This window comes from Rhinoderma darwinii, chromosome 13 (assembly GCF_050947455.1).
Source record: "Rhinoderma darwinii isolate aRhiDar2 chromosome 13, aRhiDar2.hap1, whole genome shotgun sequence".
Taxonomy (NCBI): domain Eukaryota; kingdom Metazoa; phylum Chordata; class Amphibia; order Anura; family Rhinodermatidae; genus Rhinoderma; species Rhinoderma darwinii.
The window spans coordinates 26,365,032-26,382,632 of NC_134699.1; the positions used below are offsets into that span (position 1 = coordinate 26,365,032).

General features: G+C 43.0%; 1 protein-coding gene across 3 annotated transcripts in view; it reads right to left on the bottom strand.

Moving 5' to 3' along the window:
• The window catches only part of ACLY (ATP citrate lyase), an 86,914-nt gene that overhangs the window by 51,286 nt on the left and 18,027 nt on the right, over window positions 1–17,601 (bottom strand). For 2 of the 3 annotated variants that reach the window (XM_075846084.1, XM_075846082.1), the window contains exon 1: window positions 5,188–5,359. The exons of the other annotated variant lie outside the window; for it this stretch is intronic. The gene's annotated coding sequence lies outside the window, so the exon portion shown is untranslated. Of the gene's footprint in view, window positions 1–5,187; window positions 5,360–17,601 lie in introns of those variants that run through there. 3 annotated transcript variants of the gene reach the window in all.

Here is a 17,601-nt window from a genome sequence, read left to right on the forward strand (position 1 = left end):
AATACGTCAAAAATGCCTGTGGTGCAAAAACCACTTAGAAAAAAAAACAGGAGCAGATTTTTCCGGGCAGAATTTTCTGCCTGCAAAAAACTGTGATCAGGGCCTAAAGTTGCACAAACTGGTAGATTCTGATGTCAACGATTTCTGTGAGGTAGAAAAACACCTATTTTAATTTTCTTCTGGCAGAACTCTTTTAACGGGGTTCTCCGCTTTGGACCACCCCTACTTGTTAGAAGGGTCCCTTGACAATAAGATGATCACAATGTGTCCCCCTTGCTGGAATCCCCAGCGATCAACTGCAGTCTATGGGGAGACTTGGCAGTAAGTTTTCAATTTCCCTGCAGCGCCACCATAGGGAAAATGAAGCATTACACAGTGCTTATTCATATTAATACGTGGTCTGTGGATTGTAGGACAGGACAGAGACACAGAGAGAGACAGACACACACACACACACACTCTTTGTAACTGCTATCCTCGATGGACAAGAGATGAGGATCGTAAACAGAGGACCCCGCCCCCTATAGTAACTAAAAATTCCGTAAATACAGCATTGGACTAGGAATTATCTAAACTGGACAACCCCTTTAAGTATAGAAGTTGATTGCATCTTTGAATACATTTATGTTAGGTGGAGAAGCACATATTAAGTACTGATAACACAAAAATAGGACTTCTTGAAATGAATATATAACAGAAGAATGTTTCAGAATGGTGTCACACTCCCAGGCACACCTTGTGACCTATAAATTGTGTCACAAAAATGTTAAACACTTTTATGGCCTAGTTACTTATAATAGACACTAAGGTGGTGGCCAACCTAATAGATTTGGTGGTCTTCATGTTCCTCCCAAAGACCAAGTAGCATCAACACATTGAGGAGAACCTGATGAACCCTTGAAAAAGCTACACGCGAAACGCGCGCCGGGGCGTCACTTTATCTGCTGGGTCATACAACTACACCAATGAATATGGGTAAGCACATTACTGAGGTTTTATATTTTGTCATTACACTGGTTACGTCCATTAGGCCTTCATTTAAAGCCTTTCACCTCCTCTCTCTCTTCTGTTTTGATATGCATCTACCTATATGGCATACATACCTGAGTTGGGATACAATAAATAAGTGTTTCCCTATATCATACACTGTTTGTACATAATTTTGACCACGTGTACATCCATTTTTTGATCCAGTAACTGGCCTGTTTTAGATTCTCATGTTTCAATACTAATAAAGATTTTCGATTTTCTCAATATTTCATATTTGATATTTATGGACTCCTTCTCTTGTTTATAAAACACATTGAGGAGAACCTGATGTTTTTGAATACGAACAAACATATCAAGAAAGAGGAAGTAGTAAGAATCGGATAAGAAAAGCAGAATTTAAAAAGCTTAACTAGGTATAAATTGAGCTGAAGAAGCCAGGGATTAGGACAACCACCAGACCTTTACACCACAGGGGCACTTAAAGGGGGTTTAATACCAAATTGGGATCTGCACACCTGAATGGCCATGCTGTTTGTGTTGCTGTAATTCCTACAGAGAGTACAATACAAACTTTTCACTTAGCTTTATTTATAAAAACCAGACTGACAAAGAACGTTCCTTTTTTTGTTCACCAGCAGGGGCACTGTTGTTAGTAGAGGAAGAACTTAGTGGTGACCACCTTGTTGGTCTTTATAAATCAGTTTAACTGCCCAAGATCTCCACTTCCTGGACTCCTGTAAATAACTCAGGAGGGGTAGTGAGAGATTGCGCTTAACACCGGTCAAACCTGAAGTTTCAGGTTTGTCTGAAGTTTTTCTTTCAAGAGAATCGGTCAAGCAAGGACTCTAACCAATGCACTCAGGAAAAACTAGACTGCCGGCATTCCTCATCCTATTGAGCACCACGAGATAGAACGTCCTTAACGTAAACGGCGTGTCCTGCTAATACAATCACCCGAGTGGGGCCACATGGCCGCATCCAATGCTCTTTAGTATTTAAGGTGCCATGGATGGAGTCATGTGGGACACTCATTTCACATAGAGGATGCAATATCTTGCGGGACCACAAACAGGACTTGATCACAGAGAGGAATAGAGATTTATGTTATTCTTCTTTCATCTTGGTTATCCATTCCCACTTTTCATAAACACAAATATACGGTAAATGAAGAGTGGACTGTAATATGTAAAGTGGTGTCAATCGTCAGTTTCTCATTTTTCTTTGACCCCAAAAGGTACTTGATCCCAGCAGATTACTCTGTTGCACGTGGGCACTGGTGCCAAGGGTCCCTCTACCACATAAGCAGACACCAGTATTATAAATGGCACATAATGAGTTGGGGCGACCTGTTAGAGATTTTACTAGGGGCCCAGGAGTAAAAAGTAACACCTCTAACTGAAAATCCCAAAACAGACTAGAAAAGGGCTATCCTCCCCATAACATCTATACGTCAGCCTTTTATTATGAACGGTCTATAAATTCATACACCTCTATGGTCCGTCACTGTACACACAACGAACTACATAAATATAACTACTACTATGGTCACATATAATACAAATAGTATACTAACATATTATACAAAGAGTTACATGAACGGTGAAGATTTCTTAATGTCCTGAAAAGAATTACAACACGTGGGAGTACAGGAAGACTGCAGATGAAGAAAAGCCAAGCTTCATTCATAACCAGTCTTACCAACTCATCCTAGAAATATCGGATATCGCCATCTAGCAAGAATTAAAAGGTTATCAGAAATAGATCATTGCCTTATACCTAATGAGATTCAACCTACAAAAAGAAAAACCAGTACCCATGTATAGGAGAATGGAAAGTTATACTTACAGGAGCCGCGGAAGAGGAGTTATGGGGTGCTCTTCTGCAAGGGCTTCAATGTAAAACTACTTAGCAACGCCCCTACCTACAGAACATAGCGCAATTCAGACAGCATAGGTCTAAAGCCACAGATAGTGATGAATATATGTTTTGCACTCTCTTAAATGCAGTAACAATAGCCAGCCAACGATATATCTTAAGGCCCTTCTACACAGGCCAACATTGGCTGTAAAAGCGAGCGCCGATTAATGAGACAGCTCGGTGATCGGTGCTTGCTTGCTCCTTTCACAAGGTACTATATATGGGGACGAGCGAACGCTACTACAATCACTCATCCCAATGCATTTCCATCATGTCAGCAGCACATCTCCCTATTTACACGGGAAGATGTGCTGCTGACAGTGACAATATTTATTGCTGCATAAACACGATCCGCCGTCGAACAAGCATTTACTCGTTCATCGGCTTTTCATTGCCCGGTTTACACAGTTACACAATGATCGGGAACGAACATCCATTTGCCCTATAATGGCACGTGTAAAAGGGCCCTATTACACTGGCCAATATCGGCCAGTGCAGTGAGTGCCGATCAACGTGACAGCTCGTTGATCGGCGCTCGTTTGCTCCTGTCACGCGGAGCTACGGATGGGGACGAGCGGTCATTACTCTGATCGCTCATCCCCATACATTATTATCATGTCGGCAGCGCGTCTCCCTGCTTACACAGGAGATGCGCTGCCGACAAAGATAATATTTAACTTTTTTAAAACGATACGATCAGCAGATGAATGAGCATTTGCCCGTTCTTCTGCTGCTCACTACCCTGTTTACACAGGGCAATTTTTAGCAACGCATTCTATGAACGATCCTGTGCCCGATAACTGCCCAGTGTAAAGTCCCCTTTACTCTGCAGGTAAATAGTCTTTAGATTAATTCATATTGACAGGATTTACCTTTACGCTTGTCCAGATTTGGACCGAGAGCAGCGTTCAATCTCAACAGCGCATGCGGTGGCTATTTGTTTACATACGTCTCCTAGGTGACGCTCCGGATGTCATGCGCCTGCGCACTTGTTAGTATAGGGGCGTGCTACATAGTCCCCCATCTAACAATTGACCCATATTCATGTATACGTATGGTGCTTGCGTATTTGTAACTTCTGGACGCTGACACTGATCAGCAAGCTTGTGATTAAATATATAAGCTGTGCATCCATACTATATCCTATCCCTGAGGAAGCCGCATTTGCCAGCGGTGACATACATGGGATTGGTACTGCGGTAGTTCTACACATTTTCGACCTCATTTTATTCCACTTTTTTTTAAATTGCACTCAGACTTTAATCTCTCCCATTCAGGGGTATAATGGGGAGAACTTTGTTATTGTTTGATTGACTTTTGTTCATATTGTTCCCCTATTGGACTATATGCCTGTATATAAAGAAAACATTTTTGATCCTTTAGATTCCCTGGTGGTCTTTGCCTCTCCTTGTGCGTGTACTTGCAGGGGTACCTCTAAATTACAGGGGGCCCATGTCATCTTTTAAACATCTTAAAGAGCTTGTTTGTGAATTCGTGTTAATAAATAAAGATATATATTTCTGAGATATCGGACGTGCACGACTGATTTCATACGTCATGCTGTTCATGGTTGTTACATGGACACTTGCAGCACCCCTCTTCCTATATTAGTGGTACCCATTATTTGGATATGAAACTTACCTACAGAACAAACGTGCCAGTGCCAAGTGTACCACAAGACATCCTCTGCCAATAGGGTCAAGACTAACAAACAGAGGACCTCAGCATACAGAACCCCGTATCTTACCTTTGTAGCCCCCCCCCCCCATAATTATGATTTGGGGGTGGGGGGCAGTCGAGAGTGATTTCTGGATTGAGGTTCTCTTAAACAGGAGCTTACTAGAAAGTTTTACTAAATTGCAATGTAGGCGTGATTAAAATTTGGCAATGGCAAGTATCAGGGTCACCCACAGCATAGAACCAGTGTATGGAGGTGTAATATCAGGAAGGAACAAATCGCAGGTGGAAAGTGATGGGCACAGAGAGTTGTACCAGCCCAAGAACAGAATAACTGGTATAGTGTTATCTGTGCCATATACAGAGGACAGGCATCAGTAAATGTGAAGCTTCATGACCTACTAGTGCCAACTATGCCACATAGAGGAGCAAAAGGCAGATCTGTAAATGTGGAGCTCCAGGAACTACTAGTGCCAGCTATGCCACATAGACAGGAAAGATACCCATACCCTGCGCCCTAGATCAACACAATGACTATAGCAATGTTCATCTAAGAAGTTGCCCTGTCCTGCAGAGTGACGTAGAACAAGCAGCAACACTTACCCGGCTCTGGCTGTCCCGTCTCTAGATCTTTGGCAGTTCCTTCTCCTTTTGTTGCTGTCTGAGCCCCCTCTTCCTACCACTGCCTCTCCTCACCATCTGCTGACATGGGTACATCACCAAGCGAGCCTCCTATTGGCTCTATTCACACCACGTGTATTGCATGCCAACTACGTACCAATCAGGCCCTAACGGCTCCCTAAAATGGTACCGCCCCCGACACGTCACCTACATGCCGCAAAGGCTCTTGGGAGATGTAGTCTTGCGGCGTCTATTACCTAGCATAGAAAAGAATGGCTGTACATTGCAATGAATGAACAGTTTCTTTTAAAGGAATAGGCACGTACTAATGTAAATATCGTCATTACTTTATTTATATAATTTGCTGTTTTTGCAGACTAGCAAAGAGGTAACACAATCTAATAAAGATTTATAATATTATTATAGGTTTCTTAACAAAATATAACTTTTTCTCCTGATTCTTAGTTCTGACTGATTCTATTTTAGCTGGTATTATTACCAGAAATATTTTAGGCGGCGATATCATTTAACTCGTTAATGACCAGCCTATTTTAGGCTTCAATGACCAAGCAATTTTTTTACGTTTTTGTTTTTGTTTTACCGTCGTATGCTAAGAGCCACGGCTTTTTATATTTCTATTGACATGGCCGTATGATTACTTGTTTTTTGGGGTATGTTATATTTTTTAATGGCACCATTTTGGGGTATATATAAATTTCTCCTGGAGGGAATGTAAAAAAAAGCAATTGTGCCATTGTTTTGTTTCATCAGACAGCCAAGCACCCGCTCCAGCCTGCATCGGCCACCCATGCACTACATAGACCAGACCGCTTAGTCTAAGGTCCATCAGTGACCTTCGTAAAAAGGCGCATTGGCGGTCGCTAATGGGTTAAAGGGGTATTCCACAAATACAGGCTTAAATTGAACAATCAAAAGTAATGTCTGTGACCTGATCTTGCAGATTGACATGTTACGGAGAACAGTGTCCGCTTATATATCTGTAACATAAATAAAGATCAATATATGTAGTATGTCCTCATAGCAGCGTATACAGAGGTATACATATAAACACACATTGTCCCCTCCCCCGCAGCCTACATCAGCTCTGACCGACGCTTGTTTAGCTGCATTTACATGGAGCAATCATTGTACTGTATAGGGAGGAATGAGATAGTTCGTCCACATACAGTTTGCATCATTATCAGGAGCACAATCCCTGTATACACAAGGAGACATGCTACCAACAACCATGATTTTTATTGCCATATAAATGTTGCGATCCGCCGACAGTTTGCTAGTGTGTTGGATAATCGGTGGGTTTACACAACCCCCAATTATTGTCCCATGTAAAAAGGGCCATAATTCAAACAAATGTAGCAGTACGGCTCTGTTCACATCACGTTTATTGGTCCTCTTGTATTATGGATCTGGGATCAGAAAATTGCTGGATATTGCCATCAAGTGCTACAGCTCTAGCTAAGGCATTCACACAAGTGCATGGACAACAATGCTGATAAGCCAATCGTTGCTCTACACTCCCTGATGCACATGCCCAAAATACTGGGTGTAAAGGGCATGCCATCATGGCCCCAGCACTGTAGTTCAGCCCTGGTGGTGAAGAAGTTTAATACCACTTGGCAGTCAGTTACACAGTGGGGAACTAAGATGAGCTGCTCTGGGGCTAACAAAACTCAAGCTTCAAGGCCGAGGGAGGAAGTGGGGCAATGGTTATGCCACCCATCTGTCCTTCAAGGGTTAGGGAAGATGAACTTACAGATCACTCTCATTGTTGTTACTCTTCATGAATACCCTCGAGGGTAATTGTGTCTTCAATGCCATCAGTGACAGATCTGTCTGATGGAAGATGAGGTATAAGTTCAGCACGATGAGACAATACACCTTTCTAGGTGTGACTGTCACAAGAAAGATGTGACTCAGGAATGCAGTCTGTCTTCTCTAGCATTACTATGAATTTTCTGCGAATAGATAGTAATCGGGGAACATAGGTCCCTGCTCCGCCCCGTGTTACATAATGACATTTCCATAATAAAATGGTCATGGTTGTTCTGGAAAAAACTATGCATCGTGTATAACTCTCAGAATACCAAATGCAGAGTGCAATGTGGCGCTTTGGTTTGTTGGGGATGATGATGGTATTTGTGGTGGGAGAGCAGAAGATCTCACTGGGTATAGGTACATTCCTATAGAATGTCAAGCTTTTTCTCAAAATAGCTGTTTTCCAGAGAGAAGAAAACCGTCTCTCCAGTGCCACCTATAGGACATTGACTTAAAGAGTAGCCACCTATAGGTGGCACTAAAGACTTGCTTTTCTTTGTTATTAAAGAGAGCTATTTTGCATACTTTTCCCAAGAAACATTGCTCTAAAGCCCTACTGGTTGGGTCTCATAGGAGCTCATAGACATGAAATTCACTGGAGTGGACCACTTTTGGGAGTGTTCTTTAGGGCCTGTTCACATCAGCGTTCGGGTTCCGTTCGTCGATTCCAATCACCCTTTTCGTCAGAGGAACTGATGAACGGAAAGCCAAATAGAAACTATCGCTTCCGTTGGCATTACCATTGATGTCAACGGTAATGCTTCTATTTCAGTTTGTTTCCGTTCCATAAGGGTTCCTTTTTTTTTACAAAAACAATAGTGATGTCGATTGCGCTATTGTTTCCTTTAAAAAAAATGGAAGCTTTACAAAACGGAAACAAACGGAAACATGCTGAGACTGAAGCATTACCATTGAAATCAATGCAAATGTAAACAGAAGCAATAGTTTCCGTCCATCGGTTCCTGTAACGGAACCATTGAACGGACTCCGAACGCTGTTGTGAACAGCCCCTAAATGGAAGAGGTGTTTAAATCTATTCCACTTATAAAAAATGCAAGAGAAAACTTTTTTTCTATAGCCTTGCACAATTCAACCCCTTACATTTATCCATCTCTACACTCATAGTGGCCATCAATTCACACTAAGGCAAAGCTATATCAATCTCAAATGTGGTGCTTAAATGTTTGTATGTGACATTATGTAAATGGTAATCTAAATGGGATACATTTTACATTGACTAATCTTTAAGGGCTTATTCAGACGAGCGTTGTTAAAAGTTGTCCGAGTTCATTCCGTGAAAAAATTACGATTTTCCATCCTTTTGCATCAGTTTTTTTCCATCTGGATTGCATCAGGGTGCAATCTGTTTTTCATGTCCGTGAAAAAACTGAAGAATGTCCTTGATTGTCCTAGCTCACTGACCCCCCAGGTTGGTCACATGACTGCATAAATGCCATTTTTTATTTCTTTTAGCATAGAGGGCATTGTGAGATTTTTCTAATGCCTATATGTGTCTTCGAACCATGTCTTATATTCAGGACCACACTGCTCTGGCTCTAGTTCTTGGTTTGAATTTTCAAGTCTCTCCAGGCAACCATCAGTGAAAAATGGAACAGAATGCAACTAAACGGATGGCAACTGTGTGGCGTCCGTTTTTCACACAGACCCATTGACTTCTATGGGTCATCCATAAAAAATAGACAAAGTTAGAGCATGCTGCGATGGCTTGGTGGGCAATACTTTGCTCTAAAGTAGGTCAACCAATAGGTGGTATAAAGTTAGACAGAAGTGTCTATAAATACGCCAAACATATCATCCTGCATAAGCCACTGTGATAAATCTAGTCTAATTCTAAACTGTCTAAAATTAAGACAGTTTTAGTAAATCTGCACCATGTTTCTGAACAGTCTACGGTCTCCTGTGATAGTATATGTGTTGGATGGACTTCATAAATATGAAAACCTTCTAAAGTGCAGTAATAAATCTCTACCAATGTGCATAGCTCCCAACAGTCCCGAATTTGCCGGGACTGTCTCGAATTTACAAAGACAGTGGCGGCAAATTACTGTCCCGGGACGTGTTCCGGCAACTGCCACATTCAATTGTATCTGCGTCCTCAGGATGCAGATACAATTGAATACATGGAAGACCACAAAACTTTCTGCTTCCTGCTCTGCCATTCACTCCTCCTGGAGTAGATTCTCCAGCCAGAGCGTTGCCAATGAACTGGCCGGGGAATCCGCTCATAGAGGGAGCCCCGGACGTCACTGTTCATATATGAACAGTGACATCAGGGGCTCCTCCTTGAGCGCCGGAATCCATGACCAGAGCGTTGTTGATGCTCTGGCCGGGCATTCCGCTGCTGGAGTAGCACTTGGCGTCACTGTTCATATATAGACAGTGACGTCGGGGCTCCTCCAGGAGAGGAATCCCTGAATAGAGCGTCGGCAACGCTCTGGCTGGGGATTCCCCTCTTAGAGTCTGGCTCTATCTACAGAGGATAGTATGCGGCTCTATCTACAGGGGAGCTGTGTGTGGCATCATCTACAGGGGAGCTGTGGGGCATCATCTACATGAGGGCTGTGTGGCATCATCTACATGAGGGCTGTGTGGCATCATCTACATGAGGGCTGTGTGGCATCATCTACAGGGAGGCTGTGTTTCATCATCTACAGGGGGGCACTGTGGCATCATCTACAAGGGCTGTGCGGCATCATCTACAGGGAGCTGTGTGGCATTATCTACAGGGAGGCTGTGTTGCATCATCCACAGGGAGGCGGTGTTGCATCATCCACAGGGAGGCTGTGCGGCATCATCTACAGGGAGGCTGTGCGGCATCATCTACAGGGAGGCTGAGTTTCATCATCTACAGGGGGGCTATGTGTCATCTACAGGGGGGTTGTGTGGCAACATCTACAGGGGGCAGTATGGCTCTATCTACAGGGGTGTGTGTGGCACTATCTACAGAGGGCATTGTGGCACTATCTACAGATGGCACTATGGCATTATCTACAGGGGGCCGAGTGGAACTATCTACAGGGGGGCCATGTGGTACTATCTACAGGAGACACTGTGGCATTACCTACAGGAAGCAGTGCGTGGCAATATCTACAGGGAGCAGTGCGCGGCACTATCTACATGGAGCAGTGTGTGGCAATATCTACAAGGGGCAATGAGTGTGGCACTATCTAAGCTGTTTTTTACGCTGCCAGTAGTTGTCATCACATATCGCCTAGCCCTAGCGATAAAGTAGGACATCACCTGCCTGTAAACAACCTGATAACCAGGAAGATACTGGCCACCATCGTAGTTGTCAGCCAAATTAGTACAGAAATTTTTATTTGTTTGCAGAAATTCTGGAAAGAAAGCCACGCCCACTAGCCGCACCCACCAGATAAGCCGCGCTCCCATAAGATACATCTACCAAAGACACCCTAAGTATCCCTGGAATTTTTTTCCAAATGTTGGCAACTTAATCATACAATTCATTGGGTAGAACTCATTGATGGGGAAGCAGCTTTGGATTTCCCTACATTGTTTGTTTGCCAAATTCAAATTTACTAAATGTCACATTCCTTCTCTACTTCCATTCCAGCACATCAATATACATTTCCTATGCAGGGATGTCAGAGTTCTCTACACAGTTATGGGGGGAAGGGAAGCTGACGTATTCTTGCTGTGTTTTCTAATTGATCCAGTCTGTTTTCCAGTGGTGATTTCTAACCTGACAGCATCGGGTGGAAACGCTTGTTTTGCTTTAGACAAATTGGACCTGGTTTTTCTGAAACAGCAGTATACATGAAACACGCACGCCACTCATCTCACATTCCCATTGAGTTTTCTGGACCTTGTTCTTATATAGACAACAACAAAATGTGACTGAATTCTGCAACACTATACAGGGAATACACTCACAACAATGACTTGCTTAGAGCCTAATTTCCAAGTCCCAATATACACACACATGATATGCACATATATAGGACCAATTGTATAGGTTCCATTTAACCTAAGTATGTTTTTCCAATGTGGAAGAAGATTGGAGTACCCAGCAGAAACCCATGTGTTTATTATGCATGACAACATTTGAGATGTATGGGACTTCTGATTCTGTATGGTGATTTATATGGCTGGATTTATGGATGGGTGCTGAATGACTACCACAAGATTTTTTTTTTTTTTATAAATGGCAGCTAAAGGGGTTTATCCACCATAGGCATGTCTACAGTTTGCTCGACTGTTTCCAAAACGATAGACTTCAATGGAGAGAGACAATCACATATGAATCCAGCCCTCCATTCAACCTCCGCTGCCGGGCACCTCACCTGGTGAAATGGGGGTCAGGAGAGTTCCACCTATCAGACATTTCATGCATAACCAGTTGATATGCCATAAATGTCTATGTTGGGAAAACTCCTCTAACCCCTTGGTGCAATGTGATGTACGTAAATATGTGGCATAGTAATATATAATATATACGGTCACAAAAACTGCAAGTAACAATCACCCGCAGAAGGTTGACAGCTAGGCTCCGTCGGCAACAGGTGAGATTGGAGAGAAATCTGATCTCGGCCGTTTAACCCTTAGATGCATGGTCAATAGTGAGCATGGCATCTGAGAGATCAAAACAAAGGAGTTCCCTTTGTCCTCTCATCGCTGTCCGCCAGCAGCGTTAGAAAGGCCCTCATGACTAGGGCTTAGACATGGCCTAATAGGTACCTGTCAGTTTTTTACGGACAGATATTATTGCATTGAAATACAGAGGTATTCTAATGCATTTGTTACAGTTACAATCATGAATAAAAGTCCCCTAGTGGGACATAGAAAAAGTTAAATAAAGTTGTTTAAAAAAAAAAAGAAAGACAAGTAAAACAAAGAATAAACACATTTATTTTCATAAAAATAGCATTTATTGAATAAAAGACTAAAAAAGTATACATATTTGATATCCCAGTAAGCGGACAATCACTGCCGCCTCCTTGATGATGCTTCTCGGGTTCCCTGCTGGTCTCTGTTCTCTCCGCTCCAGCAATGATGTGTGAATATGACGTCACGGCTGCAGCCAATCACGTGTCGTGTCAACACGTCATCACTGGAGCAGGAAGAAAAGAGACCGGCAGGAGACCTGGGTAGTGTCGGCATGGGAGCGGCAGGGGATTGCTAAAATGAGTATGGCTTCTTTTGTTATTTTATAGCATTGCAAGCTGTTTGTAGAACAAGCACGAGAGATAAGTCAGGCTGCAGTTTTATTATGTCTGCAGCATGCCTTAAAGGGTAAGTTCACACTTGGCAGATTTGTTTCCGTCAAAAATACTGAAACCTTACGGAACGGAAACAAACGGAAACCATTTGCAACGAAAGCATTACCATTGAAATCAATGGTAATGCAAACGGAAGCTATGATTTCCGTTTGCCTTTCTGTTCATAGGTTCCTCCAACGGAAAGGTCTAGCGGAACTCATCAATGGAAGGTTGACGCTAATGTGAACAGGCCCTCAGAAACAGATATAACTAAAGGCCCGTTTACACATAACAATTATAATTATGATTTGTACCTTTCTGAGTGATAATTAAACAAAGCAATTAACAATATAAGTATGGTTTATCATTGAGGAAAATTGATCATTCATATATAAAAAATGATGCTACATAAATGGTTGTCATCCAACTTTTCCTATAAACCTCTATTACTAGTATAATCCAATCTGCATTTGCAAATGTCCTTATACTTATAGTAATTATGATTATGTAACTGTTCATCGGGGATCGTTGGTTGGTGGTTTAGTAAAATTGAGCCATGTTAAGGCCACACACAGTTTTTATGCCGTTTTTTATGCAGTTTTTGGAAAAAAATTTGAGCCAAGGCCAGAAGTGAATCCCAAAGGAAAGGTAAAGAAAGACTAATGCATCCCCTCTCTTCCTGTCCACTTCTGTGTTTGACTCCAAAAATGAAGTCATAAAGTGGCACAAAAACTGTATCAAAACTGTGTGTGTGATCCTGGCCTATTGGCCCATAAGAAACTGCTATAGAGAATTATTAACTTGAGAGAGAGAAATCAAGGATTTATCCGTGAAATCTTTATTCTAGGTGGAAATGCACTTTAGATTCTTATTTGGAAAGATTGCTAAAAATAGTTCTGGCAGAGGAACATCATTACTGAGTAAATAAACAGATGTAAACATACAATGGCCTCTGACTCATCAATTACACCGTAATCAGTAAATTGCAGTCTGAAAAATAAAGAACTGTCACAAGAGAAAGCTGTAGTCCTTTTTATTTCACGAGGGGTATAACAAGTATCCATGAGGCTCCAGAGCAGAATTTGGAATGGAGCCCCATTTCACTAAGGCCCACATATAAAGTAAATAGGATATGTAAACCTTTAAAAGCGATTTTTTTTTTTATAATTATAATTATTATTATTATAAAGGTCAGTGTGTTTGGTACAACTTTATAATTAGTTTTTATTAAAAATTATTTGTACTTTTTGAGATACAGTTCCTCTGTATTCTGAATACGGAGCAGCTGTATCGTTCACTAAGACCTGAATCTGTCCCTCAGTGTCACATTTAAAGAGGCTCGGTCACCAGATTTTGCAACCCCTATCTGCTATTGCAGCAGATAGGCGCTGCAATGTAGATTACAGTAACGTTTTTATTTTTAAAAAACGAGCATTTTTGGCCAAGTTATGACCATTTTCGTATTTATGCAAATGAGGCTTGCAAAAGTCCAAGTGGGTGTGTTTAAAAGTAAAAGTCCAAGTGGGCGTGTATTATGTGCGTACATCGGGGCGTGTTTACTACTTTTACTAGCTGGGCGTTGTGCATAGAAGTATCATCCACTTCTCTTCACAACGCCCAGCTTCTGGCAGTGCAGACACAGCCGTGTTCTCCAGAGATCACGCTGTGTCGTCACTCACAGGTCCTGCATCGTGTCAGACGAGCGAGGACACATCGACACCAGAGGCTACAGATGATTCTGCAGCAGCATCGACGTTTGCAGGTAAGTCGATGTAGCTACTTACCTGCAAATGCTGATGCTGCTGCAGAATCAACTGTAGCCTCTGGTGCCGACACGATGCAGGACCTGTGAGTGACGTCACAGATCTGCACTGCCAGAAGCTGGGCGTTGTGAAGAGAAGTGGATGATACTTCTCGTCAGAAAGCCCAGCTAGTAAAAGTAGTAAACACGCCCCAATGTACGCACATAATACACGCCCAGTTGTACTTTTACTTTTCAACACGCCCAGTTGTACTTTTGCAAGCCTCATTTGCATAAATACGAAAATGGTCATAACTTGGGCAAAAATGCTCGTTTTTTAAAAATAAAAACGTTGGACTTCCGGTTCCGGCGCCTGCATGTGAGGACGCGCGAGTACAAGTGCTCCAGCCCTTGATACCAAAATCACTCGGTCAGATCCTACTAACTACCGCTGGGACAAACGAGTCTGACCCCCTGTAGCACGGAAGACAAACCTGTCGGTATATGGACAGATTCGTCCACATTATGGGCAAATCCAGAGCACAGAGCAAGTCCGGCCGCGCGGCCGACCAGACAGCCATCATGGCGGACGAGTCCTCTAAGCAAACCACACCAGAGGAGTCGGAAGATCCTCAAGCTTCACTGACCTCAATGTCTGGTGAGTCTGCATTGTCTACCTTGAATATTGACTATAAGCAATTGGCGATTCAGGTAGCGCAATTAATCTCCCCGGATTTACAAGAATCCCTGTCTAAAACGGTTAATACCTCCCTATCACAACTACATGATACGGTGACGAAGCAGGGGGAGCGTATAGATACGCTGGAGTCAGCCATGCACCACGTGGACACAGCATTCATGGACCTCCGCCAACTAGTCCAAGACACCAGGTTGGACAACCAGAAACTCTGGGACAGAGTAGAAGACTTAGAGAATAGGTCACGTAGGAACAACCTACGCATCGTGGGTTTACCGGAGGCGGTATTGGCGAAGGATCTCAGACGACTGTGCGAGTCGGACTTACCGGAGGCTTTGGGGATCCGTCAGGCCTGTAAAGTAGAGCGAGCTCATAGAGTTGGACCTGACTTACGACCCACAGACAAGGGCTCAAAGGAGACGAGACATCGCCCGCGACAAGTCATAGTCAAGTACTTAGATTATTCAGACAGAATGGCAGTGCTGAAGGCGTTTAAAAGTAGGCGCGATGGTCTGGATTATAAAGGACACCGCATTTTGATCTTTGGCGACTTCTCAGCGGAAGTCACGAAAAGGCGCCGAGCATTTTCACAAGTTTGTTCGGCATTATACAAGCGCCAGGTCAAGTTTGCATTATTATACCCGGCAGTTCTTAAGGTTGCGAATACGGATGGATCCTATGATACCTTTTCTACACCGGAAGCGGCGGATGCCATTTTGAAATCTTTACCGCCTGATCGCTCTTCTCCTACGCATAAGCCAATAGGTGAACCACGTGATTTATCCAAGGAGGACAGATCTTCAACAGATGGATTTTCTTTCTCAGATCCTAAACCGCAGAGGAACAGGAATCTTCAGCAAAGCCACACTTGAACTTCCATATCCAGAGGCTCAGTAAGGCAGGAGTACGCGGGTCTACTATGAGATATATCCTTTCACACGTATGGGAACATATTGCTCAGTGCTTTTAGAGATGTGTACGTGAAATATATGCATTGTTTCCTGATCGCTTTACACAACTAGTAGATGTATGCAAGATAGATTACCCTTTGTTTATATCTTTCGTGCTTGACTCTATAATGATATGACCAGTCCAGCAACATGGCTGGGAGTGGCTTCGTTACGGTGAAGTTAAGATAAGAAGTGCTATAACATGTGGGAAAAAAGTGAAGTCGCATGTCACATATACATGGATGTTGCATTGGTACAGCAAGGACCATGGAGTGATAGTTACCTGTTGTTGGTTATGTATATGGTTATGTATTTGGGTTTGAAGGCGGGGTTGGGAAGGGGAGGGGGGCAGTTAGACATCCACATTGATAAACTAACTATATCATCCGTTTATGAGAATTGTTTCATGGAATGTTAAGGGTCTCAAGTCACCCCATAAGCGCATGATGGTACTACGCCATCTCAAAAGGCTAAAGACCGACATTGCGCTACTACAAGAAACTCATCTAACGGAGCTAGACTACCACCGTATGCAAAAACTGTGGGTGGGCCAGGTGTACGGATCCCCCGCCCAGCACTCTAAGGCGGGAGTTCTGATACTCCTTGGTAAGAACCTCCCCTATTCAGTCACGGGCTCTAAAGCTGATTCAGCAGGGAGATGGGTGAATATACACCTCACGGGTTCAGAAGATTCCATTAGCATATATAATGTATATGGGCCTAATGTACGTAGTCCACACTTTTTCAAGACGCTAAACGGAGTTATGGCAGTTGATAGTATACCCTCCAAACTTCTGGGGGGAGACTTGAATGTAGTCTTACAGCCTGCGGAGGATAGGAGTAATCCCCATAAACCGTTTCTTCACAAAGACCTAGATAGAGAAACTGTCTTACACACATTCCTTTCAGACACGGGCTTACATGATCCCTGGCGTCTGCATCATCCTGATGGCAGAGAATACTCGCATTATTCACATGCCCAACAATCATGGTCACGCATCGATTACACTTTGGTGTCGACACCGCTCCTTCAGCGGGTGCACCAGTGTGTCATCGAACCCATGGTTATATCAGACCATTCTCCGGTAGTGCTAGAAATACATGATTGCTTTCCAAGGGGCTCGGACATCCTGTGGCGCTTCCCCAGTAACTTGGCATCTGATGAATCGTTCCAATCTTTACTTAAGGGTTGGTGGTTGGATTTTGAGGATACCAATGGAGCTCACTCACAGGATCCCCAGCTATTCTGGGACACCTCCAAAGCAGTCATGAGAGGGCAACTAATAGCGTATGTTGCAAAACTTAAAAACCAGACAAAATTGAAAATTGAGGAGTATGGCCTGGCTTTGAGGCGGACTTACACACGTTTCCAAGCAATGCCAACACCCGTAAACAAAGAAGAATGGCAGAAAGCAAGAGGGGAATATGAATTGTGGTTAGATAAAGGGGAAAAGTTGAAACGGTCCGCTTTTGAAGCGAAGCTGTTTCGATACGGAAACAAGGCGGGGAGGTTGTTGGCACGTCTGTCCAAACCTTTGGGACCACAATTTCATATTACCACATTGAAGGATAAATGGGGAACTTTGCAATCACACCCTAAACAAGTTAATTCCATCTTAAAGCAATTTTATGAGGATTTGTATACAAAAAGAACATATACTCCCACCTCGCTCCCTACGGTCTTAGACTCCCTACAACTTCCCAAACTAACAGAGGAGGAACGGACATTCCTAAATTCTCCAATTACAGAAATAGAGTTGAAATCCTGTATAAATTCAATGAAAATGCAGAAAGCCCCAGGCCCCGACGGATACGCCAGTGAATACTTCAAGATCCTGAGGGATCAAATCACCCCATGCTTACTTCATTTATATAATGGATATTTATCAGGACAATCCATCCCGGCAGCCTCCAATGTCGCATACATAAAGG